Source organism: Paramormyrops kingsleyae, chromosome 24 (assembly GCF_048594095.1).
Source record: "Paramormyrops kingsleyae isolate MSU_618 chromosome 24, PKINGS_0.4, whole genome shotgun sequence".
NCBI lineage: Eukaryota > Metazoa > Chordata > Actinopteri > Osteoglossiformes > Mormyridae > Paramormyrops > Paramormyrops kingsleyae.
The window spans coordinates 23522696-23548707 of NC_132820.1; the positions used below are offsets into that span (position 1 = coordinate 23522696).

The window sequence follows — 26012 nt, forward strand, 5'->3', positions numbered from 1 at the left end:
GAAATGGACTGTTTTCTTGAGCCATAGTGTTTTATTCTACATCACAGATAATGCGTACATTCATAAAAGTAAGTGGTGATATTTTGCTCAGTATTGGTTCAAGTTCAGATACTTCAGGTTTTTATTAGACAAAACACATAAAAATTTTTGTGCAAAGCCATTGATTTATTTTTAAAACAACTGCACTGTGATATTTTTAACAAAAACAGCATATTGTCCTATTTTCAGCTCTAAGCATCATATGGGCCTCTTACTGGCTTTCCAACGGCTTTTGGGGTCACATGATGGTCGATAATGATATTTCAGGCCTTTATTGAAATCACTTTAAAAATTGATCTGGAATATATCGATTTATACTATAATTTGTGCAAATTAACACAAATGGGGTGATTTTGACCACAAACAATAATTGATAGTTGGAGGGTAACATTCCTCTAGATTGCAAAGGTACTGATACTAAAACCTGTGACCTCAAAAAGTACAAAGAACTGGAGCAAAAGAAAAATGGTGAAAGCTGTCAGAAACAGACAGGAAACTATATTGATGTTTTAGAAGAGGTAGATGGGGTCCAGTTGGCTGTATTAGTGTCTATGTGTCCTCTGTATGACTGGCATCCTGTCCAGGATGTACTCCATCCCCGTGTCCTGTCCTGTTTGGGATAGGCTCCAGGCCCCACAGCCCTCACCAGGATGAGAGGTTAGAAGATAGATGGGTGGATCCCGGAGAGATGCTCATAACCCTAATTTGTTGTTCTGTATCCAACCAGCTACTCTAATATTTTTCATTATTTTTAAATGAGTTTTAGGAATGCCTTTCGCAGTCTAACTGACAAAGCAGGTTTTTGTGATCTAATGAACTGCCATGCCTTGTGATGGACTGCCGCCCCTCCTGGGAGATTCTCTGCCCTGTGATAGGTTGGCACCCCCCTCCTGGGAGATTCTCTGCCCTGTGATGGGTTGGCACCCCCCTCCTGGCATTTTCCCTGCCCTGTGATGGGTTGGCACCGCCCTCTGCTTATTCCCTGCACTCCTAAAGGGCTGGTGTCCCCATCTGGGTTATTCCCTGCCATGCGATGGGTTTGCCACCCCCTCCTGGGTTCCTCCTTGCATTGCGCCCATTATTTTCAGGTATATATTCCAGTGACCTGTAACCCTACATGGGACAAGTGGCTGTGGAACGTGAATTAAGTGATTAATTAATCAAATTACAAACAAATTAATAAATAATCATCTCTCCTGTTTGCACCACTGTCCTATTTTCAGTATTCACTATTACATTTGAGTTGGCCTCCCGTCCAGGGTGAGCACCAACCTTGTGCCATATGCTGCTGAGGAGAGGCTACCAGCCCGTTTGCTAGATGGATGGATGATGGATGGATGGATTTATTTCACTGAACAATTCAATAAGCTCTGTAATAAATATAATTAAACTGGCAGTTAACATTCTCTGGCTGTCTAAATGCTCTTCTTTTTTGTCTCGCATTCTTCACATGTAGCCTGTGTAATAGTACAGGTGTAGCTGGTCCTGGTCCCTATAAGGGAAAACTCTATTTTATAAAAATCCGTGACTGCAATGAAAAAACTAAAAATGCAAAAACTCTTGTATTTTGGTTGCCTACTTATGCTTATGGTTAGGGCTGAGTAGGGGTTAAGTTAGCATTAGCATTTTTCCCATAGAAATGAATGAGCGGTCCCCATAAGGATATGTGTGTGTGTGTGTGTATAGGTGTTTCATTGATCACTATGATTATGCTCTAAATGATTTAAGCGGATTTAGCTTAAGTTGTAACTTTTCATGTGGAATGAACTGCAATGTCTCTGAATTAATTGAATTAATACTCATTAAGGTCAGTTCATTTACAATTCCTAATTTCAGGAGCCAGTTAATAAATCTAATTCATTTACAAGTATTTCTCCTATAATACGTGATACATGTTTACAATAATTCCCAGGGAAAGCATTTCCGGTAAGGCACTGCTCATTGACACAGATTATAAAGCTTGTTAGACTATGCAACATTATTTAGCAAGGCTGAGAGAAGGTGAGAGCTCCCCTAGTGGCCGCAGAAGTGCATTTCCTTAGAGCAGATATAATGCGTGGCAGCCTCATTGCTTTTTAATCACAACTTGGGATAGAACAACAAATTTAATCATTCTGCTCATTTAATATTTCGATTTTAATTAGGTTTAATTTTTGGATATCCATGTTTACATAATATTTAGAATTTACGTGGTTGGGGAGTTAGATAAGCTGGAAGCAGCACAGTTTTTGACCGAGTCATGCCATGTTAATCTAAATTTTAATTAAACATCTTTTTTAAAAGAAAAGAACCTGGACTTACTCGCGTTTCAAATGCTTGTTGTTGAACTAACTTCTAAAGGTGGTACAGAAGAGTGAAACGGAGCCGGAGTGCCGCCGCTACATAAGTCAAAAACTAGCTTCATGGACATGTGTTAAATCGGCTGCACAGCGCTTGGAAGGAAGGGCGCAGTCTAGCATATGGAAGATAAAATGACGCTGGCATAGAACCAGATATTTCTTTGTATTATTCTTCAGGAGAAGGTACCAAAACCCTCTTGTTACTTCGTACTTTTTCAAAAAAAAGGGACGTCTTTAGGATGCATGTTAAGCTTAGTGGAAAACGAACGAAAACTTAACTGCGTGTAGAGCTACAACCCGCTCTCTTTTTCTCTCTCTGCCTGTGAGACAGCACGTTATAAAACGGAATTTGATGCAGTCAATGTGGAGTTTTGGCTCTGTATAAAGGTGGTTTACACTACGTCTATTAAAAATTTCAAAGAGAAGACTTAGTGCATGCAACTTGAGCCAATAAACCGGGCAATTTGTAGGATGGCAGAGGAAAGAGAAGAGGGAAGGACACGTAAGTTAACAGAGAAGGCTTTGGATGAAAGATTGCAAAGATACATTGCCTTAAGAAGACGAACATTAGGAACGATCACAGGCAAAATAAAAGAGAAAAAGATATTGATGAGTAATGCTCGAAATCTTCAAAATGTGAAAGAAGGGATGGAAAACGATTTTGCATTGGCTCTGAATGAGTTTAACAGTCACAATAAACAAGTTATGAGCCTTTTGTCTGAAGAAGAAAAAATATCTGACCAGGACAATTGGTTTGAGCCCAAAATGGCATCAATAAGAGAATTTATGAAAACAACAAAAAAATGGATTGCTGATGATCATAAACATATGATGCCAAAGGAAGCTGTGCAGCAGGAGCATGTCACAGATGATTTACAGGAAGCTGTAAACTCAAGTGATAGCGCGTCTCAGATTGGAATTAGAAATAATGTGGATTATAGTCGATGTGGGTCTCAAGTGAGTCGGGCATCTACAACGTCTAGAGTTTCCTCCACTCGTGCTAAACAAGAAGCAGAACACGCAGCTCTGTTGGAACGTGCCGCAGCACTGAAGAAAAAACAGCAACTTGAGTTAGAGTTGGCCAGGATAAGGCAACATCTTGAGCTCGAAACGGCAAGAGTCAATGCCGAAAAGGAAGAGTTAGAGCTGGAGATTGCATTAGCGGAAAGCCAAGCAAAATTAAAAGTGCTGAACGAATACGAAAGATCTGAAGATGGCCGGAGCAGTTATGCATCAATACAAAGATTGCAGGGTCGAGGAGTTAAGAAAGAAAGAGTTGGCATGATGTTCCCACAAAAGGTTGATGTGGGTATTCGCGTTAATTCACAAAGGGAAAACTCACAGTTACCACAACCGTCTTATTCAGTCCCCTCTCCTGGACTTAATGCTCAAGTTAACAGAAGTGATGATTTATTATTAGTCATGCAGAAACAGAATGTAATCACTGAATTACTTGTGAAACAACAGCAGCTGGCTCAGTTACCAACAAAGGACATTCCTGTTTTTAAAGGTGATGCACTACAGTATAAGGCTTTTATAAGAGCCTTCGAACATGCAGTAGAGCAGAGGACTGATAATGATCAAGATAAGTTGTACTTCTTGGAACAGTTCACTGCTGGCGAATCCCAAGAGCTAATTCGCAGTTGTGTACACATGACTCCTAGTAAAGGCTATCGTGAGGCCAAACGGTTGTTACATAAGCACTATGGAGATGAGCTAAAGATCGCAAACGCATTCATTGAGAAAGCACTCAAATGGCCGCAAGTGAAAAATGATGATGGAAAAGCATTAAATGCTTATGCTATGTTTCTGGCTGGATGTCGCAACACCATGGAGGATGTTGAGTTTTTAGAGGAGATGGATAATCCTACCAATTTACGTACAGTGATATCCAAGCTGCCCTACAAAATCAAAGAACGGTGGCGTGTTGAAGCATTTGAACTCCTGGAGAAAAGGGGTAAAAGAGCAAGATTTGCTGACTTGGTGAATTTCATAGACCGTCAAGCTAAAATAGCTATGGATCCTCTCTTTGGTAACATTCCGGAGAACCGTGTAGCGACAAGTGGAAAGATTGACCAAAAAGAAAAATATCCAGCAAAGAAAGAGTTTCGTGGAAGCAGTTTTGCCACCAACCTTTCCTCTGAGAACAAAAGACCACAAGAAACAAACAACAGAACAGAAAACTCAATTAAACCAGTGAGTGCATTTGAGAAGCCATGTTTGTATTGTCAGCAGCCTCACACTCTTGCCTCTTGTGGCAAGATTAAAAATCAACCACACCAAGAACGGATAAACTTCTTGAAGTCAAAAGGTCTATGTTTTGGATGTTTGGTTTTTGGTCATCTCAGTAAGTTCTGCAAACGAAGAATCGAGTGCAAAGAGTGTTCACTGAAGCACCCAGACATTCTGCACATGGTGAAGAAGGAACGTTCAGTGGAACTGGAAAAGAAGAATGTTAAGGATGGTAATGAGGTACCTTGTGCTCAAGTTCCTATCATTCAAGAGACCTGTGGCCTTACAGGGGTCGGAGAAGAAGACTGTGTGCTCTCTATAGTACCAGTTAAGATAAAATCTAAAATGAGTGACAACTACATAAAGACATATGCCTTCTTAGACCCGGGAAGCACAGCAACATTCTGCTCTGAAGATCTGCAAAGGAAGTTGAACGTTAAAGGAAAGCCTACACGGATACTCCTAAGTACCATGACTCAAGAAAACCCGGGAGAACAGAAACTCATGAACAGTTTTGTTATATCAGACCTGGAAATGTGTGGGTTGGAAGAATCCGAGTTCATTGACTTACCCAAAGTGTTTACTCACACTAGTATACCTGTGAGTAGTGGAAACATACCCAAACAGTCGGACATTCAGAAGTGGTTTTATCTACATGAAGTACGGCTACCGGAGATAGAGGCTAATGTAGGCCTGCTTATAGGAGCCAACTGTGCAAAAGCGATGGAGCCATGGCGTGTCATTAATGGACAAAATGGAGGTCCTTATGCAGTGAAGACCACTATTGGGTGGGTAGTGAATGGACCCATAAGAAGAGAACCAAATTACAGAGAAGGCAAAGAACCACATTTCACAGTAAGCAGAATTTCTTTGGTGGAAGTTGAGAAGCTACTGGTCCAACAGTACAACATAGATTTTTCAGAACGTAATTATGACGACAAAGAGGAAATGTTACAAGAGGACAAACAGTTTCTACAATCAGTAGAAAGGACAACGACCTTTAAAAATGGACACTATAACATTGGATTGCCGCTCAGGAATGAGAATCTTCGAATGCCAAACAATCGTTGTGTTGCGGAACAGCGAATAGCATATTTGAACAGGAAATTTAAGAAGAATCTTCAGTTCTTTGAAGACTACAAAGATTTCATGGAAAACATCATCAACAAGGGCTATGCAGTTCAGGTGCCAGACCACCAGTTGAGCCGTAATGACAACAGAGTGTTTTACATACCACACCATGGGGTGTATCACCCGAAAAAGGGAAAGTTGCGAGTCGTGTTCGACTGTACGGCTTCATTCCAGGATATGTCTCTAAATAAGGAGTTACTGCAGGGACCGGACCTGACTAACACACTGGTGGGTGTTCTTTTAAGATTCCGTGAAGAACCAATAGCGCTGATGGCAGACATTGAATCAATGTTTTACCAAGTCAACGTATCGGAACGAGATGCTGATCTTCTTCGTTTTCTTTGGTGGCCAGATGGTAAGCTGGATGAGCCCATGAAGGAATATAGGATGATGGTACATCTCTTCGGGGCTACTTCCTCACCAAGTGTCGCCTCATACGCGCTAAGAAGAACGGCAGAGGATCACAGGGAAGAGGTGTCTCCAGAAGCTGTTCAGACGGTCCTGTGCAGCTTTTACGTAGATGACTGTCTGAAAAGTGTAGCTGCAGAAGAAGATGCAGTGAAATTAGTCAGTGATCTTCGTGCTTTGTGTACCAGTGGAGGGTTTACATTAACAAAGTGGACAAGTAACAGTATAGGAAAGTGTTAATGTCAATTCCTGAAGAACACAGAGCCAGCAAAGTAAAGGATCTGGATCTTAGGCATGACACTTTGCCAGTTGAGAGAACTCTCGGTGTACAGTGGGACACAGAAACGGATACCTTCACTTACACTATAAAGCTGCAAGACAAACCAATAAGCAGAAGAGGCATTCTGTCAGTCATTAATTCCATTTATGACCCTCTTGGCTTTCTAGCACCAGTCATCTTGCCTGCAAAACTTTTATTGAAAGATCTTTGTAAGGAGCAGCATGGTTGGGACAAGGAGGTCAACGAAAAGCATGCAAAAATTTGGAGAAAATGGAAAGAAGACGTTGTGCTCCTCTCACACTTCCAGGTGAGCAGATGCTTAAAGCCTGCAAATTTTGGCTGCGCTATTGTTGCACAGTTGCACCATTTTTCCGATGCTTCAGATTATGCATATGGGACTGTGTCTTACCTGTTGATGGAAAATGGACGAGGCAGAAGGCATTGCGCTTTTCTTATTGGGAAATCAAGAGTTTCTCCGCTTAAGCAAGTCACAATTCCTAGGCTTGAGCTGACTGCAGCAGTGATTTCGGTGAGGATTTCATTTCATTTCATTTCATTTCATTTCATTTCAAACACTTTATTTGTCCCCGAGGGGCAATTAAAGGGCACATAGAGCAGTGTTGAGATCTACCTGACTATACATACAAACAAGGGGAAGACAGGTCAGGAGACAGCAGCTCTACAAGCCAGCCGGTCGACCGCACGAGCAGCGACCCGGGAATAGGAAGAACAGAGAAAACGATTACATGAGGTGAGAGAGGCAAGTAAAAAAAAAAAAACAGGCCCTAGACCAGGGGTGTCAAACATACGGCCCGCGGGCCGAATACGGCCCACTATGGTGTCCAATACGGCCCGCGGGATGATTTGAACAATAGTATTAAATATCAAATCTTTTTTATTATCATTATTATTAGTAGTAGTAGTATTAAAAAGGAATGAGTGTTAATGAACAGTTTCTGAGGACTTGTTAAATGCAGTTTTACAGAATATAGTGTATTTGTTGTAATTTGATGCACTATGATTAAAAAAAAATTATAATAAATTCGGCCCGCACATGGTCACATTTCTTCTCATCCGGCCCTCACCCTAAAATGAGTTTGACACCCCTGCCCTAGACTGTACTCCATTAGGGAGTATAATGTAGGAACAGAAAAAAAACACCTCAGCAACATAAGCACATAGCCACTACACAATATAAAATCGAGACAAGCCACAGGGAAGGGAATGGGGAAGTGGAGGTTCTGGATGGACAGAATGGGGAAGTGGAGGATCTGGATGGACAGATTGCTGTGACAAGAACTTCATGTTCCTCTGCAACAGTCAGTCTTCTGGACGGACAGCACAACTGTGCTTAGATACATTGACAGTGAAACATCTCGCTTCAAAACCTTCGTTGCAAATAGAGTTTCGCTGATTCGAGAAGCAACCAAGTCATCGCAATGGAAGTATGTAACATCAGCAGAAAATCCTGCAGATCAAGCAAGCAGAGGCTTAAAGGCAAAAAGCCTGCTGGAAGGAGGTTCATGGATTCACGGGCCGAACTATCTTTTAGACAACAAGGACTGGCCAGAACAGCCAGTAAGAAAGAAGGAAAACCTTCAAAATGATCCAGAAGTCAAGACATCAGCAACCGTTAATACACTGAAAGTTGAAGAAAGCATGGAACCAATGAACCGTGTGATTGACTACTATTCAGACTGGAATAAAATGAAAAGATCAGTGGCCTGGATGATGAAGCTAAAGAAGGTGCTGTGGAGGTTAAAAGAAGAAAGAAAACATTACTTAAAAATAATCCAGAAAGATGGAAATGATCCTGAAAAGCAAAGATTAAAGTTGCCAGTACACACGGAGAAATTTAAAACACTTACTTTGGAGGATCTTGAGGCTGCCGAATCAGAAATTGTTCGCTTCAGCCAAATACAGCATCATGGTGAGGAAATCAAAATCCTACAGAAGGGAGGACAGCTCAGTCGTAGTAGTCAACTGTTCAAACTAGACCCAGTTCTTCAGGATGGGACACTGAGAGTTGGCGGAAGACTCAATAAATCGGCCTTGCCAGAAAATGCTAAACACCCAGCAATTCTTTCTAAGCACAGCAAAATTTCTGAGCTCATCTTGAGGGACATCCATCAAAGAAACGAACACTGCGGTCGCAATTATGTTTTGGCGCAACTGCGACGCAGATATTGGATTCCACAAGCCAACTCGGCAATTAGAAAGATAATCAACAAATGTCAGACTTGTCGTAGGATGTCTGGAAAGGTTGGAGAGCAGAAGATGGCAGACTTACCTGAAGATCGTCTTCTACCAGACAAACCTCCCTTCACAAACACCGGTGTCGATTACTTTGGCCCATTCGATGTCAAGCGGGGCCGGGGGACTGTCAAAAGGTATGGTGTCATGTTTACCTGCCTCACCCTTAGAGCTGTGCATATTGAAGTTGCAGACAGTCTTGACACAAACTCCTGCATCAATGCGATTCGACGTTTCATCTGCAGAAGAGGTCAGGTCACCATCATGAGATCAGATAATGGTACAAATTTTGTGGCAACTGAAAGGGAGTTGAGGGAAGCCATTCAAAGACTGAATAATGACAAGATAGAAAGAGTCCTTCAACCAAAGGGTATAAAGTGGATCTTTAACAGCCCAGCAGCTTCACATCAGGGTGGGGTCTGGGAGAAACAAATTTGAACAGTACGGCGAATTCTCAGCACTCTTTTGAAGGAACAAGTTCCGAATGAAGATTGTCTTCATACGATAATGTGTGAAATCAAAAGCATCATCAATTGCAGACCACTCACAAGTGTCTCGGATGATATAAATGATGTTGAGGCTTTAACACCCAGCCACCTGTTGTTGCTAAAGTCACAGCCCCTCATGCCTCCAGGTGTCTTCAACAAAGATGATGCGTACACCAGAAGAAGATGGAGGCAGGTTCAGTAGCTTGCGGATTTGTTCTGGACCAGGTGGACTCGTGAATATCTTCCACTTCTTCAAGAGCGCCAGAAGTGGCTGAAGCCGAGAAGAAACTTCATGGTAGGAGATCTTGTGTTGCTGGTAGACAGTTCTTCTCCTCGCAACTCCTGGCTTATGGGGAGGGTAGTCGAGACGTTGCCAGACTCGAGTGGAACAGTCCGAAGATTGAAAGTAAAGACTCGAAGCAGCATTCTGGAAAGACCTGTTAACAAGTTATGTCTTTTAGAAGAAGCTTCATCCGAGTGATGAAAAGAACAAAATGTTTATTCATGGGCGTTAAAGTTAGTTTAGCTCTTACTGATTAGTGTTAAGTTTGTAATTGCTTAGTTCTCCCACCTAACCAATTAGGGGCTGGATAATGTAAGAGCCAATTAAAGGCTAGTTTATTGGTACTGGTAAAAGGGGGTTAAAAAGGAAGGTATATATATATATATTTTTTTTTTGTTGTTAAAAAAATAGACTCATAAAAATTCATATATTGTTATGCTAAAGGCATAGAATGTACAAATGTGAAATTCTAATGCGCTTTTGGTATTTTGGGCTTCTGGCACACGGTAACTACATGCTTACGTGGTTGGGGAGTTAGATAAGCTGGAAGCAGCACAGTTTTTGACCGAGTCATGCCATGTTAATCTAAATTTTAATTAAACATTTTTTTTTTAAAAGAAAAGAACCTGGACTTACTCGCGTTTCAAATGCTTGTTGTTGAACTAACTTCTATAGGTGATACAGAAGAGTGAAACGGAGCCAGAGTGCCGCCGCTACATGTCCTATTCAACATCATAACAGTAAATTAAAAATCTACTAAATCAAAGGCAGTACCATGTCATGCTATGCAAATATACATATACATACAGCTCAGGCTCTTTTCTGCAAATATAAGGCTACAAGGCCAAGTGTGGGTAATCAAAATGGCCTTACATTAACAAATACATCACCCCAAAAAAGCATTACATGAGCAATCACAGCTATTCCATTTTTTTTTTTATCTCAACAGAGAACATCTTGCAAGGTCAGTATTTGGGAGAGTTTCCTTCATGACGGTGGGTGAAATATACCACAGCTGCAGAAAAGCCCAGTCTTGGCAGAATAGCCATATTAATGAGCTCTTGAGCAAAGACCTTTACTCCCAAAGGGACAGAAAACTGTATCAGGCCATGCTGGCAAAGACCCTTGTTTCAAACCTGGTACCACTTTGCGTTGAATGCTGAAAAGGGCCCTTTAAATACATTAGGTATGTTATTTGCTAAACTTGGGTTTACTTTACTCATAAAAAGTAATATCCCAATTTACCCAAACGAGTGAGTACAAATATTGATTTGAAATATTAATTAATGTTAATATTGAAATTAATTAATATTAATATTGAAATATTGATTTGAGTAAATCTTATAGGATAGTACTGTGACAGTGGGTAGACTATAGCTTTATTTATTTAAAATGTTTCTTAGAATTGGGTATAAAGTCAACCCAAAAAAGTGAGTGCAAATTGTTACATCATTCAATCTGAGTAAATTCTACAGTTTATTTTTTTCCAGTTCATGTACAGAATTACAGTACATTACAGTATTTTATCGACAAGGTTCTCATAAATATTGCCCAGAAAGCATTTTTTCTACAGTATTGTACTATTTTAAACAGTATGTTACTGTAATAATGTCACTGTTTATTACAGCAGGGGTGCAGATTGAACCCATGACCCTGGAGGAGTGAGGCTATAGTAGGAGCAACGGGCCACTATTCATACTGTGAGAAATGATGTATTTTTAATCATACATTGTAACTGATATGTCGTTACACTGCTTGTGTATGCTTTGCACCTTGCCTTTCTCCCTTACTTGTGTTTCTTGTTCTCCACACCTTGTGAGCTTCAACATGAATTGATTGATTGTTTTTTTTAATAAGGCCCCAGGTTAGTTAGGTCCAGTCTCCTGGAAAATCACTAGAATGTGTCCTTGCCTTTGGAAGCTAAGAGCGTCTTATTTTCAGGGAGAGCCCTGTAATATTTAGTTTAATAAATTATTTTTATTGATAAACCTTCATACTGATAATCCTCTTGTAGTGGTCCTAAAAGAAAACATGACTGAAGATATTATCCATTTTAGTAGACACATTTCACGATTCAGTAACCTGACTTGTCCAATAGATGGCAGTGTAGTACTTCGACTAAGACGTGCTATGGAAATTGCCGGTAAAAACGGAAAGCTGGTTTTCCATTTTAAACGTTTGTCTGACTGAAATGACCACATGTTGTACATATGTAATCGTACTATACATCTAACCTTCAGCGTTGTATTACCTACCTTAATTATCTGCAGCAATAAAATATGTACGCGTAATTGGACAGCTGCAAGTTAAGCAATCTGTCTGATTTTACATTGAAGTAGGCATGGACGGACGGTAAGATGAATGCAGGAGAGACCTGTGAATAAGCTTAAAGTATACATAAAATATGATAAAATAATACATATTTTTAAACATTTAACTGGATAACGACAGCTTCACAGTACTTATATAACCCTGCACAATTTCGAATATCATCACAGCTCCCTGAAAATTAACAGCTATCATTATAGTACAAATAAGCAGTTATCCAGACATCCCGACTCTCCCGGAAGTTCCGGGAGTCTCCCACATATTGACAGCGACTCCCTGATACCCGCAAATTGAATAAAATATCCCGGAAAGAAGAGGAAGTAAACAAGAGCATGCATGCGAGACAGTAGTGTGTGCATCGCGCACTCGAGAGACACGCGCGTATGACGGAATGAGCGAGAGAGAGAAAGAGAGAACGTACATATATGTGTGGATCCCTGCGTGTGTGCCTGTAGCCCGTGCTAGACAGACAGCATCCTGATTGGTTTACTTAGCAAAATAAGCCAATCAGATTTCAATGTGGGCGGGCTTCTATTTAACTTCTCGAGGACCGAAGTTATCGGTTCAGTGGAGCATCATGACAGAGGGAGAGTGCCCCAAAAAACGGAAGTATAAAACGCATTTCACTTCAGAAAGTGTATCCATGTTTAATAAGGATGAAAATAATGACAGTGTTGCGTGCTGTACTGTTAGCAACAGTGATTTCAGCATTGCTCATGACGGTTTAAACGACTGTAAAATGCATTTTGAGGTGAGTTTAACAAGTGTCATTTCATGTGCTGTATTATTCAGGTCTACACTAGTTAGACACTTGGTTAGTTGCCAATGCTGTCATGAAAGACTCCTTGTAGACTTTTGTAAAGTAGCAATGGAATATAATTAAGGAATTTGCATAAATGGTAAAATAATCTACTTATATTATTATCAAAATAATACATAATATTGACCTTCGTAATTTAGTGTGCTGACTAGAGGAAATTAATGAAGAAATTAAACTGTGAAATCAAGTTTGTTGGAGTTACATCTCACTCCTTGTCGGGCGGTTGGGGGCACCTCACTGAACTGAGTTTTTGCAGGTTGGGATGTCTGAATTATTCTACCTTAGGGAAGGGAGGGGGTCCTGGCTGTGAAAGTTGGGGGGCGGCGGCAGACGATCTCAGAGGCACACTGCTGTCCACCCAAAAATGCAGGCCCCTCATGTAAGATCACATCCACCCAAATGTTCCAACCCCAGAGGCAAGCTGCTTTCAACTCAACCCCCTGACCCCAGAGGTAAGCTCACTTCCACCCAAAGACCCTGATCACAGAAGTAAGCTGACATTCACCCAAACCCCCAGCCCCCAGAAGGAAGCAGCCATCTATCTAAACGACCTACCCCCAGAGGTAAGTTGACATCCATCCAACTGCCTTGATCCTAGGCGAAAGCTGCCCCGGTACGTCTAGGTGGTGACACTCCATCCTACAGGGTTCACGTGATGCACTTTCCTGAAGCACACAGAGGACACTTCGGGTTTTAGGTAAGTGTGCTTTGTTTTTCTGTGTGTGTGTTTTATTTGGTATGGATTTTATTTAATGGCACGTAAAGATTTTATTGAGCACTGTTTTGGTTGATCACTGTAGCACTTATTCATCAATATTAACATTATTAACATTTATTAGCATTTTATTTGATCTGTTGTGCTGTTTATTGTGCGATTAACCTATTTCATTCCCAAGCTTACTGATTTTATGTGTTTTGGGAAGGTGTATGATGCCGTTTTAGCCCGACCCTTGTGCAGAGTAGGGCTGCACGATATTGGAAAAAAATTACATTGCGATATTTTTTTCCAAACGATATATATTGCGATATTGAGAGCCATCAATCCAGGCTAAAGTCAATAATTACCAATAATTACATATTAATAATTTCACTAATAAGCAAGCTTCATTACAAGTGACAAAAAGGTTACTTAATATTTTATTCCAAAATTCGAACATTTCTGTAAACACAAAAGCAGAACACATTTTTAAATAAAACAGCAGCTTTACACCAACCCCCCTGATTGATTTACAACAATATAACTTAAAATAAATATATTTTTTATAAAACAACTTATAAGCATTTTGGTTCACAATCTTTTAAGTCAACTTTTCTTAGCCAAAGTGCCAAAGTAAAACAGTGTTGGTGTTGGTCATCATAATCATGGCTAAATATATGAAATAAACTAAATGAAATAAAATTTTTATATATTTTGTATTAAATCTTCTAAACAGATTAGAGAACATATTCCTGTAAACAGAAAAGCTGAACACATTTAAACAGCAGCTTTGCAACACCAACCCCCCTGATTGGTTCATAACATAACTTAAATATATATTTTTTTATTTGCTTTGCTAACTCAAGGTTTTTAGCTAAGAATACAAGTCTATCAACTAGAGGTCGACCGATATATCGGGCCGATATTTAGCATTTTTAATGTATCCGCATCGGCCGATATCCGAGTGCACTACGCCGATTTTCAGACAGGCACGTCTGCGGGCAGCCCAGTGTTATTGTTGCTGTGGAACACGTGACCCATGCTGCCTTGTGCAGGGCCACAGCCAGAAGTTTTGGAAGAGTCCTGGGATAAAACGGTAAGGCTTAAATTCTGATCTTTCAATGACCTGTTTATTTAAGTAGTTTGCTATGAAATGTTGCTTTAAAAGAAAACGCGAATTACGCTATTGGGAACTGGGGTAATGATAATGAGCCTTCAACCAACTGTAGCTTACAGGTAACATTAAGGATCATTGATTCTAATAGAGTTCGTTTTGTGCGCTTATTGGTGGGCTCACAGACGTTTTTTAATCGTTAAAAATCATTTTAGTTGTTAACATTTTAATTATTACCGTATCAGCCCGATGTTATCAGTTATGTTTTTTTTCTTGTGTCGGAGAGTTTCACTCTGTGAGTGTGTGGGGCGGAGCAGGCAACTCTCAAATACTGCAGCGTGTGTGAGAGTTGCGCTACTCTGCCCTGATCACAGACAGCGCCGTCCTCGGGAGACACAGAGCTGCTAAGAACAATGCATGGCGGAGAAAAGTGTTTGTTCGAAAGCCTGGTTACCATTTACTTGAGCTGATGCTGACAATGGTCCTTCTGTGCAACTTTTTTTCATTTGAGACCGGAGATTCAAACAATTTGTCAGACGTCTAGATAAAAAGTGCAGTTAGTTTCCTCATTAAACATGTCTGTCCTTTATACGGGCTTATACGTAGACAACGTCACAATCACTAGGGGCTTATGTTGTCCTTGCATACAAGGCTGTGCAATACGACAGTTATTTTATTTTCCGGGATCACTAGATTCTGATTGTGAATTTGGCTTTAAGCTATCTGTCTGCTAACAACAGAAACAACATGTTAGTGTACACTACTCATCATACCATGATGCACTTAGTGTTTTTTTTTTCTTCAAAATGTATTAGAGTGTAATTGTTTTAATGTGCATGGAATACTGGAATTGTAGAATGAATTGAAGATGAAGGTACTATAATAAAAATTCTAACCTTGCATTTATTCTTCTGTTTTAGTAATTGCTGTCTGATGGCTGAACAAAAATCTAATCCTGTATGGCAGCATTTCACAAAGCCAACACCAGGAAAAGCCAGGTGCAATATCTGCAGCAGACTGGTGAGCTTGGGAGCTGAAGAATGAGTTTGCTGCTAAAGAGATTCTGATGCTGCTATCTTTATTGTTTATAAGTTTAAGTTGTTTATAAGTTGTATTGTGTTTTTGTTATTTAAGTTTATATTTAAATTTACACAAGTCAGTATTCAGTAAATGCTAAGTTGAGAAATTTTGTGTATCGTTTGTTATTATTAATGTGATATTTTATCATGCAAATAGAGGGGAAAACGTCCAATTTTCGGCCAAAAAATATCGGCAGCATATATCGGCCATCGGCTGACCCTGACTCCTAAATATCGTCATCGGCATCGGCTATTGAAAAACCCATATCGGTCGACCTCTACTATCAACCTTTGCAGGCTTGAGACAGGTTCGTTGGCAAGTGACGATGTTGCCACTAGTACTGAAAAGTCTCTCTGACGGCGAGCTTGTCGCAGGAATACACAGGTTTTTGCGGGCAAGTCTGGCGAGATGAGGAAAGCTTAGTTTGTGTACTTTCCACCATGCAAGTGGATCCTCCTCTTTGTCTATTGGAGGTGTTAGCAGGTAAGTGTTTAGCTCTGCTTCCAAAGCATCCTTTAGGGTCAGAGAGGAATCACCCTTTGCTTCAGTTTCTCTCTGTTTAAAGAAGCTTCCCAATGACTTCTTTGCTTTCTTTGCCTGGGGTGCACTGGTAACGTTGGGCTCCACGTCAGTGCTGCAGCTTGATTTCTCCTGGCATTCCATCATCTGTGATACCACTCTGGCCTTAACTTGGGTCTTCTTGTCTGCACTGATGAAGTCTATCTTGAACCGGGGGTCCAAAAAATATGCCATATCTAGCAGCTTCTGAGTATCATCATCTTCGTATTTCTCATTGAGGTAGTCCAGCATCTTCATCTTTATGTTCTTGGTCAGGTCTGTGTCTTCCTCTCGCATTTCCAGTAGTGAAGTGTTGAAGAGCTGAAGAACTGGCTTTACAAAGGAGACACTGACGTATTCATCGCCTGAAAGTGCATCAGTGAAATCCAGCATTGGGCCCAGTGACTTGCTTACAGACTCCAGCACATCTATATCTTGCCAGGTTGGAATTAGATGCCGCAGCTTCTTGTCTGCAGACAGGACCTGAGTTAAAGCCTGCTGCTGCTCTAATATCCTGCTGATCATCATCTGTCTGGAACCCCATCTTGTTTGGCATTCTGAGATGAGACAATGTGATGGTAGATTGAGTTCCTTCTGGACTTTTGCCAGGGCATCGCTGGCCTTCCAGCTGTGAGAGAAGTGGCTCACCAGCTTCTTGCAGACTCCTGTAGCACGATCATTGCGGCCATCCTTTTTCACTGCATTTTCTAAGCGGAGAAAACAAACAAAACATTGCGAACTTTAATTATTGAAGCACACTGTTTTATTTCAAACAATAAATGAAGAGCTCTTTTCCGAAACGCGATAAACGCCAATAATAATTTCCTTGTTTAAAATGTACTGCAAGATGCAGTTTCTTTCCAAACCCCAATAAGCACCGAACTTAATTTTAGCCTAGTGAACGTTCTCGCGATCCAACGTGGCTGCGCTCCTAACAGATGTTTGTTCATTAGGCTATAATTCCTCAAAATAAGTAAAAAAATCTTATTAATATACTCTCTCTCTCTCTCTCTCTCTCTCTCTCTCTCTCTCTCTCTCTAAGTTTTCGGTGCTGATGCAGGACGCGTTCATGTACACGGCCCCTAAAAGCTGTGACAAAGAACCAGCAAAAGTAATGATTAGGAATATGTAAAATATTGCAATGAGACATTTTAATTGTTTATTAATAACTGCGAACATGAAAAATAAAAGACAAAAGACTTTTAAAAAAAGACAACCATCAATTTTTGGGAAAAATGGATGGATTTATAGCGTTTTGAAAAGAAAAAAAATTTACTTTGAATTTTTCAACAACAATATAGTTGTTTGATTTAATAATCATTATTCAACATGTTCAGACTAAGCAAAAAACATTTTAACAGGATAAATTGAATATTCACAAAATGTGTGGGTCTAGGTAAAACAATTAATTTCCCTGAAAACTATTGAAATGGAGTTATCGCATTTTGGAAAAGAGCTCCTCAAATGTGCTCATAAAACTATTTTTTGTTTAAAATTAAATGTTTAGTGTCTGTATTTTTTCTTACGTTTTAAAGCTCTACGTACACACATGCAACAAATTCATTTTACAAGTTTTGTCAGGTTCAGGACAGGTTATTAAGTAAAACAGCTGAGTAAAAATGTATTTTTATTTTGGATAAAGATCATGGTCATTACTCACCAACTGCAAGATGCAGTCTGTGGCCGAAGCACTGTAGCCTGGTCCACTTGTTCAGATCGGCAGCTTTCACCATGTTCGCTGCATTATCTGTTGTTATACAGACTTGACGTGTCTCATCTAAGCCCCAAGCGGACACCGCTTCTCTCAGGGCCTCTGCGACATTCTCGGCTGTATGACTTTCCGGGAAAAATGCCGTCTGCAAACAGCGACTTTTTAGCTCGAAGTCCTCTGCGATGAAATGGACCGTCAGACTCATGTAGGGCTCCGTTGTCCTGCTGGACCACAAGTCTGTTGTAGTTGCATAGTATTCCACGTGCGACAGTTCTGCTTCAATCTTAGATTTGCATTTTTCATACAGCTCTTTTATCGCAACTTGGGAAAAATATGTGCGGGATGGTATAACATACCGCCTGTCAAGCGTTCGGATCATTTTCTTAAATCCCTCTTTGGCGACGGTATTTAATGGCAACATATCTTTAGCGATATGAAACGTTATTGCGTCTGTTATTTCTTTCTGTCATTGAGAGCCTTTCTGGTAAGGTGTCACACTGGCAAAGGCATCACAAACATTTGTTTGTTTTGGTTGACATCCAGATTTGGCTTTGTATTCGTTGTAAAGAGCTTTGTGGTGCCGTTTTAAGTGATCAGACAAATTGGTGGTGTTTCCATGTTTTGTGGCCACAACTTTATGACACTCCATGCAAAGTACCTCTTTTTGGTCAACATCCTCCTTTTTGTAGCCGAAATAGTCCCAAATAGATGATTTCGACTTTCTTTTTGGTACGAAATCATTTTTTTGCGGCGGATCCTCTTCGTCGCGCATTTTTAGCAGTGAATGTTGGCTGTGAGCGGTGAGCAGCGACACAGCGAACCAATCACTGTGCAGGCACGCGGAACGTGCATGTCACCCCAGCAACAAGCCATACAACAAACTCGTGTTTACTGTGTGCTACCGTTCTCTTAATACACAATGGGCTTCTACCCTTCACATCGTATGTTCCGGCGATGTGACTATCGCTCACGCGCACATCGCGATGTCGATGTCAAAACAGAATATCGTTCAGCCCTAGTGCAGAGCTTGGAAGTCTGCGGATGTGTTCCTTTTTAACCCTCTGGAGTCTTGGGGTAGGGGACACACTTTCACTAACTGGGGCATGCTCACACATTTCATTCAATATCATAAACTTAATTCCTGGCAAATAAATTATTTCTTATATATTTGGTTTGGTAACAAACTCATCTTAATCTTAGTGTACTTTAGATTTATGTGAAGTTTGTAATTTGACATTCAAAGTATAGACATTGCAAAATGCACTTTGGAACACTCTGTGGGTGTTTGTTTAATATTATCTTTGAAAGTCTTATTGTACTGTGTTGGCATGATTTGCATAGTGTGGGAATGTTTCAGCCTTATAGATTGTGATTATGTGTTAATGTAAGTAGTACAAGCATAATATTTATTATTCATGTATTTGAGCTGATTTACATTTTGTTTTGGTATGAAAAGGTTATTTTGATACGTCCCCCATGGAGGGGACCACATATTAAACGGATTTTTGGAACAGGGAGCCGGAAGTGGGGCTTGCCCCATCTGCTCCAGGCATCGACCCGGTATTGCAGTGCTTCCGGGAACGGTGCACCTCTATTGCCCCCTGTTGTTGAAAGGCAGAACTGACTGACTGAATGGGTGACTAATAGACTGAGTGCCTCTGGATGGCCAACTAATTAGCCGCATGTGGTGTGAGGGAGGGGCCCTGTCCGTGCGCGGCCCCAATTTCCCGCCTTTTTTCTTTTTTTTTAAAGTAAGGTGACACGCTGTCGTTTGTGCGGTGGGCAGCTGTGCTGAGGTAAGGCATGACTTCATCTTTGCCTTTTGAATTTTCCCTCATGTTTGTTTAAATGATTGCTGTTTTTTGAGAGGACAGGAGGACAGGGAGGACGCCGGTGACTGCGACGCCCCTGGGCATTCTACTCTGCGCGGGGGCGTCACGGAGGCCCGGCTAACGGCGACCCGCTAAGCGGCAGCCCCATATCGACTCGGGTCTCTCTTCGGTCTTCAGGACCGGTATACGTTTCTTCTCTTTTCTGGATTGGAAAAGACAAGAGCAAAAGTGGAAGAGTTGACGAAATGGCGTCGGATGGCGTAGCTTCCAGCGGTGGGGCGTAAAGACCTTGCATTCCAGAGCATCCCTGCGCATATGAGAGTCTGCTCCATACATCTCCGTTCAGGTAAGTCAAGTTCCGGTGTGATCACTAGACTCCATTCCTGTGTTTGTCCCTAAAGAGAACAGCCAGGATAGGAAATGCTGGAAACCCATCCCGACTGGAGTCCATCCCTTCCCGGTGACACAGTAACCCGAAAGTGTTTGTGAGTGTGGTTTATGTCAGATTAGGAGAGCTGAAATGAACCTTTTGTTGGATGATAGTCGGCGACCAAAACAAGAGCTAGATCACAGAAAAGTGTTTCAAAAGCGACAGCGTCAAAGTGAAATGCAACGCTGGATGGAAGTTTTCTAGTACTGATGAAGGATGTAGAATCGGAATCCAGATATGTTTCCATACAAGGAATTTGCCTTGGTGGTGCTTTTACATGACATTACAAAGAACATAAGAACATAAGAAATTTACAAACGAGAGGAGGCCATTCGGCCCATCAAGCTCGTTTGGGGAGAACTTAACTAATAGCTCAGAGTTGTTAAAATTTTATCTAGCTCTGATTTAAAGGAACCCAGGGTTTTAGCTTCCGCTACACTAGCAGGAAGACTATTCCATACTCTAACTACACGCTGTGTAAAGAAGTGCTTCCTCAAATTTTTCTCCCGCTAATTTCCACTTATGGCCACGAGTTCTAGTATTTAGACTAATATTGAAATAGTCATTTGGCTGAAGAGCATCCAGACCCGTTAGAATCTTATAGACCTGAATCATATCCCCCCTTAGTCTCCTTTGCTCAAGGCTAAACAGATTCAGTTCCGCTAACCTCTCCTCATAAGACATTCCTCTAAGACCAGGAATCATTCTCGTAGCTCTTCGTTGCACCTTTTCTAAGGCAGCAATGTCCTTCTTGAGGTATGGTGACCAAACCTGCACACAGTATTCTAGGTGGTGTCTTACCAAGGAATTATATAAGTGTATCATCACCTCCCTTGACTTAAACTCCACACACCTAGAGATATAACCCAACATTCTGTTGGCCTTTTTTATTGCTTCCCCACACTGGCGAGAGTTACCCACATTTAGCAAAGACATATGCAGAAAGGTAATAAACAATAGACTGGCAATTGGGTAATATGATAATTATATGATAATTAAGTTTATTAATGGTAGTAATGATGGTATTATGATATTTATATATGTGTGTGTACATAGTAATCATTGTAGTATGAATATAAACTAAATAAATGGTATAATAATTTAAAGGGCTCTTAAATGGTGCCGTTATTAAGTAGCAGCCAAGTCAACTATATGTGCAAGAGTGCAATATGTATACAGAGTTTGCAGTATGTGTGCATAATGTGCAAGAGTGCAGAATATAATCATAGAGGAAGTTTATCAGTTGTTCACTGGTTATGCTGGTGGATATTTCACTGCAGCTGACGATTAATTGAACGTCCATTCAGAGACTGGTTTGGTTAATGAGAGAGACTACCTGAGGGGAGAAGCTCTTGGCGTGTCTTGTGGTCTTGGTTCTGATTGCCATGAGTCTTCTCATGGAGGGTAAGGCTTGAAAGATGTGGTGAGCAGGGTGAGATGGGTCCTCAAAGATTTTGTATGCCCGTTTCCTGGTTCTGGTGATGTACAGTGTCTGGAGGGTAAGCAGGTTACTGCCGATTATTCGCTCTGCTGAGTGGATGATGTGTTGCAGTCTGGCCTTGTCTCGTTCAGTGGCTGATCCAAACCAGGCTGTGATGGAGGAGGTGACGATGGACTCAATGATTGTAGCGTAAAACTGGGCCATCGTGGTTATAACATGTTATTTTGGATCAGGCACGGACAGTTGTGAGAGTTCATTCCGCATTAGCTCCGATAGAATAGTATTAAATGCAAAGCTAAAGTCCACAAACAGAATCCTAACATATGTCTCAGGGCACTCCAAAAGTCGGAGTAAGAAATGGAGTCCAGTGTTAACTGCATCGTCCACAGGTCTGTTGGTTCTGTAGGCAGACTGTAGCCTGGGGTCAAGCGATAGGTCTGTGATGGTTTTAAGGTATGACAGCACAAGTCTCTCAAAAGCCTTCATTACCACCGATGTGAGAGCCACCAGTCTGTAGTCACTGACTGGTTCAGTGACTGGTTGAAAATATCTGTGAAGACAGGTGACTATTGATCTGCACAGTGCTTCAGAGTGGCTGGGGAGACAGAGTCTGAACCAGGAGCTTTCCTTGTATTCTGGCTACTGAAGATCTTGTTTACATCTCTGTCGTTGATTCTCCTGGGGAGGTGGCTGGACGTGGGGGGGGGTGAGCTGGGTATAGTGTGGGCGAGGTGTGAAGGTACCCAGGTGTGAAGAAGGCCATTGAAAAGGTGAGGGCTGTATGATGCGCGAATGTGGCTTTTCAAACCCGCAGTAGAATTTGAACAGGTTTTTGTCACCACTCCTGTAAGCTTCATCTTTTGTTTTAGGAAGCTGCCTGAGTTCAGTTGTAAACCATGGTTCGTCGTTATTATAGCTGACAACAGACTTTTTGGGAATGCGAGAGTCCTCGCAGAAGCTTATGTGCCATGTTACAGTGTCCGTGTATTCATCCACGCTGTTAGTAGCAGTTTTGAAAACATTCCAGTCTGTCGAGTCAAAGCATGATTTTAATTGCTCTACTGCTCCACATGTTCAGTGTTTCACTCTAGTAACGACAGGTTTAGCAGTTTTCAGATTTTGTCTGTATGCTGGAATTAGATGAATTGTTGCATGGTCAGAGTTTCCTAGTGCAGCACCAGTCATTTTCTGTCATTAAAATGTGACGTCTTTTCAGTTAGCTATTTATTTATTTTGGCTTTTTCTTATTATTATGTGTTCATTGTAATTGATTAATAAAATTATTTATTTTCATTATTATTTCTTTTACTTATCTTTGAAATGTGATTTTGACATTTTAATTTGATTGTATCCTTGTCTTTGTAAAGCACTTTGAATTGCCTTGTGCCCGAATTGTGCTATATAAATAAACATGCTTAAAATCTTTGATGATGACAATGTGCCCAGCCGGCTGTGAACTGTTCTTCGCTTTCTCCATCTTTGCATTTCTTGCATTGTGAAGATCTGCGAGCTGTTTAATTTTAGTGACCACTCCTTTTCAGGATTATGTAGTATATGTTTAACATTACTTCAAAGTGTGGAAGGGAAATTTAAAGTGATGGTAGGCCAGGGTTGGGAGGCATTGTGGGATTGTTCTTGTGTCTCAGGTTTTGTTGTTTTGGGGATGGTGCCGTGTGTCCTTGCCTCACAGCCACCTGCACGGAACCAGCTTTGCAGGCCACAGATCTTGGAGAACTGGGCTGAAGGGAACATCGCCGGGGGGAGAAAGGGGACCTGCAGGAAGCCTTGAAATGTAGCTGCTATACTATGCTAGACGCAGTTTGTTGTATGGTAGCATTTGAACACACAAGCAAGTTATGTACCCATAAGGGTTGTATATGTTTACGCTGAAGTCTTTATTTAGGTAATATAGGGTTGGGGTTTCCCTTACTGATAACATTGTGAGCCATGCCAGCCATGGACACCAAAGGGGGGGTTGCACCTTTTTGCTGGGTTGGGAGTGGAATTTCCCTAATGTTTAGGGTTTTTGCCCTCCTTCCTAGGCTGGATAGACAGGCTTATGTGTGGGACTCATAGGAGGCCTAGGCCTAACGAGGATTGGAAACTGAACATCCTTGAAGTAGACCAATAGAGGTGGCGTATTATGTTTGTTGTATGTTCGAAACCTGGTTTGCAGATGTTTGGTAACCAATCAGGACTTAGAAGTCCATATAGGGGAATTCGTCTTATAGTATATTAACCTGCTGATTTCTGGGTGCGGGGTGCATTGCGCATTGTCCCCGAGTGTGGTTGGAACACTATGCTGGATTGCTGAATAAAGAAGAAAATTTTGCTCATTACATGCGAGGCCTGGAGTTTGATTCAAGTGTGACAGAGTGAGAGTGATTATAGAGGATTATAGAGTCATAGTTGTTTGGGTTAATTCTGAGTACCACAAAAGTTTACAAGCCCTATTTTGGCAAGAGCTAATCCTAATCATTTTCATCCTTGCCGTTTAAATCACTCATGAATAGATGTGTTTGTGAGAAATTGATCTGTTTTAAGCATTTTCAATTTAAATAAATACTGCAATACTACTACGAGATATCTAACAACATACGATGCAACATTCAACAGGGGGTAGTGAAGTGATTCATGGCTGATCAAAGTGCCAATTCGATGTGGGGCAGTGATTAGCATGTGGAGAATGCTGCAGCAGTATTACAAAATCAGCAACTCTTTTAAAAATAATAGTGATAAAAATATATTATTTATTAATAAGTATATATAATCAGTACACAAAGTATAAGTATATAAATATAAGCATATAAAGTATACACTCACCTAAAGGATTATTAGGAACACCTGTTCAATTTCTCATTAATGCAATTATCTAATCAACCAATCACATGGCAGTGGTTTCAATGCATTTAGGGGTGTGGTCCTGGTCAAGACAATCTCCTGAACTCCAAACTGAATGTCAGAATGGGAAAGAAAGGTGATTTAATCAATTTTGAGCGTGGCATGGTTGTTGGTGCCAGACGGGCCGGTCTGAGTATTTCACAATCTGCTCATTTCACAATCTGCTCAGTTACTGGGATTTTCACGCACAACCATTTCTAGGGTTTACAAAGAATGGTGTGAAAAGGGAAAAACATCCAGTATGCGGCAGTCCCGTGGGCGAAAATGCCTTGTTGATGCTAGAGGTCAGAGGAGAATGGGCCGACTGATTCAAGCTGATAGAAGAGCAACTTTGACTGAAATAACCACTCGTTACAACCGAGGTATGCAGCAAAGCATTTGTGAAGCCACAACACGCACAACCTTGAGGCGGATGGGCTACAACAGCAGAAGACCCCACTGGGTACCACTCATCTCCACTACAAATAGGAAAAGAGGCTACAATTTGCACAAGCTCACCAAAATTGGACAGTTGAAGACTGGAAAAATGTTGCCTGGTCTGATGAGTCTCGATTTCTGTTGAGACATTCAAATGGTAGAGTAAACAGAATGAGAACATGGATCCATCATGCCTTGTTACCACTATGCCGGCTGGTGGTGGTGGTGTAATGGTGTGGGGGATGTTTTCTTGGTACACTTTAGGCCCCTTAGTGCCAATTGGGCATCGTTTAAATGCCACGGCCTACCTGAGCATTGTTTCTGACCATGTCCATCCCTTTATGACCACCATGTACCCATCCTCTGATGGCTACTTCCAGCAGGATAATGCACCATGTCACAAAGCTCGAATCATTTCAAATTGGTTTCTTGAACATGACAATGAGTTCACTGTACTTAAATGGCCCCCACAGTCACCAGATCTCAACCCAATAGAGCATCTTTGGGATGTGGTGGAACGGGAGCTTCGTGCCCTGGATGTGCATCCCACAAATCTCCATCAACTGCAAGATGCTATCCTATCAATATGGGCCAACATTTCTAAAGAATGCTTTCGGCACCTTGTTGAATCAATGCCACGTAGAATTAAGGCAGTTCTGAAGGCGAAAGGGGGTCAAACACCGTATTAGTATGGTGTTCCTAATAATCCTTTGGTGAGTGTATAAGTACATAAAGTATAAGTATATAAAGTTTAAGTATATAAAGTATATAAGTCTTAAGTATAAAAATGATATAAGTATAAAAAGTTTAAGGGCTCAGAGGACCGCCTCTCCTACTCATCAGAGTGGATCTGGTGTCTGAACTTCTTTTTCAGAGCCTTTGATTTTTTTTATTTTTTTTTCTCTTTTCCCTTTCCTTTTTTCTTCCTTTTTTAAATTCCCCACCACCACCCCCCCTCTTCGGAGGACAACTTTATTTTACACTAAATTCAAGAGCAAAGAGTGTGGCTGCTCCGAACTCACCCGTCCCGTGGAGGAAAGGAAAAAAAAAAAAAAAAACGGGGGATACAGAAACAACAATCGTAACGAGAACAGACATTAATCACCATGGGGAGAGAAAAGAAAAAAAAAAAAAGGAAACAGAGGTATACAGGAAAAATAAAACTAATAATGTAGGTGGGACGGAGAAAATGAAGTGTAGGGGAATACAGAATACAAACAACCATAAGAA

At 41.0% G+C, this 26012-nt stretch overlaps 1 long non-coding RNA gene and 1 pseudogene across 1 annotated transcript; both read left to right on the forward strand.

Annotated features, from left to right (window-relative positions):
- The first annotated feature begins 13239 nt into the window (after positions 1-13239).
- LOC140582369 (uncharacterized) lies at positions 13240-15598 on the forward strand. Its single transcript, XR_011985312.1, has 2 exons — positions 13240-14394; positions 15333-15598. It is a non-coding gene; the product is annotated as an uncharacterized lncRNA (long non-coding RNA).
- Positions 15599-19122: 3524 nt separating this feature from the next.
- On the forward strand, positions 19123-19355 carry LOC140582521 (U2 spliceosomal RNA; annotated as a pseudogene).
- The last annotated feature ends 6657 nt before the right edge of the window (positions 19356-26012 follow it).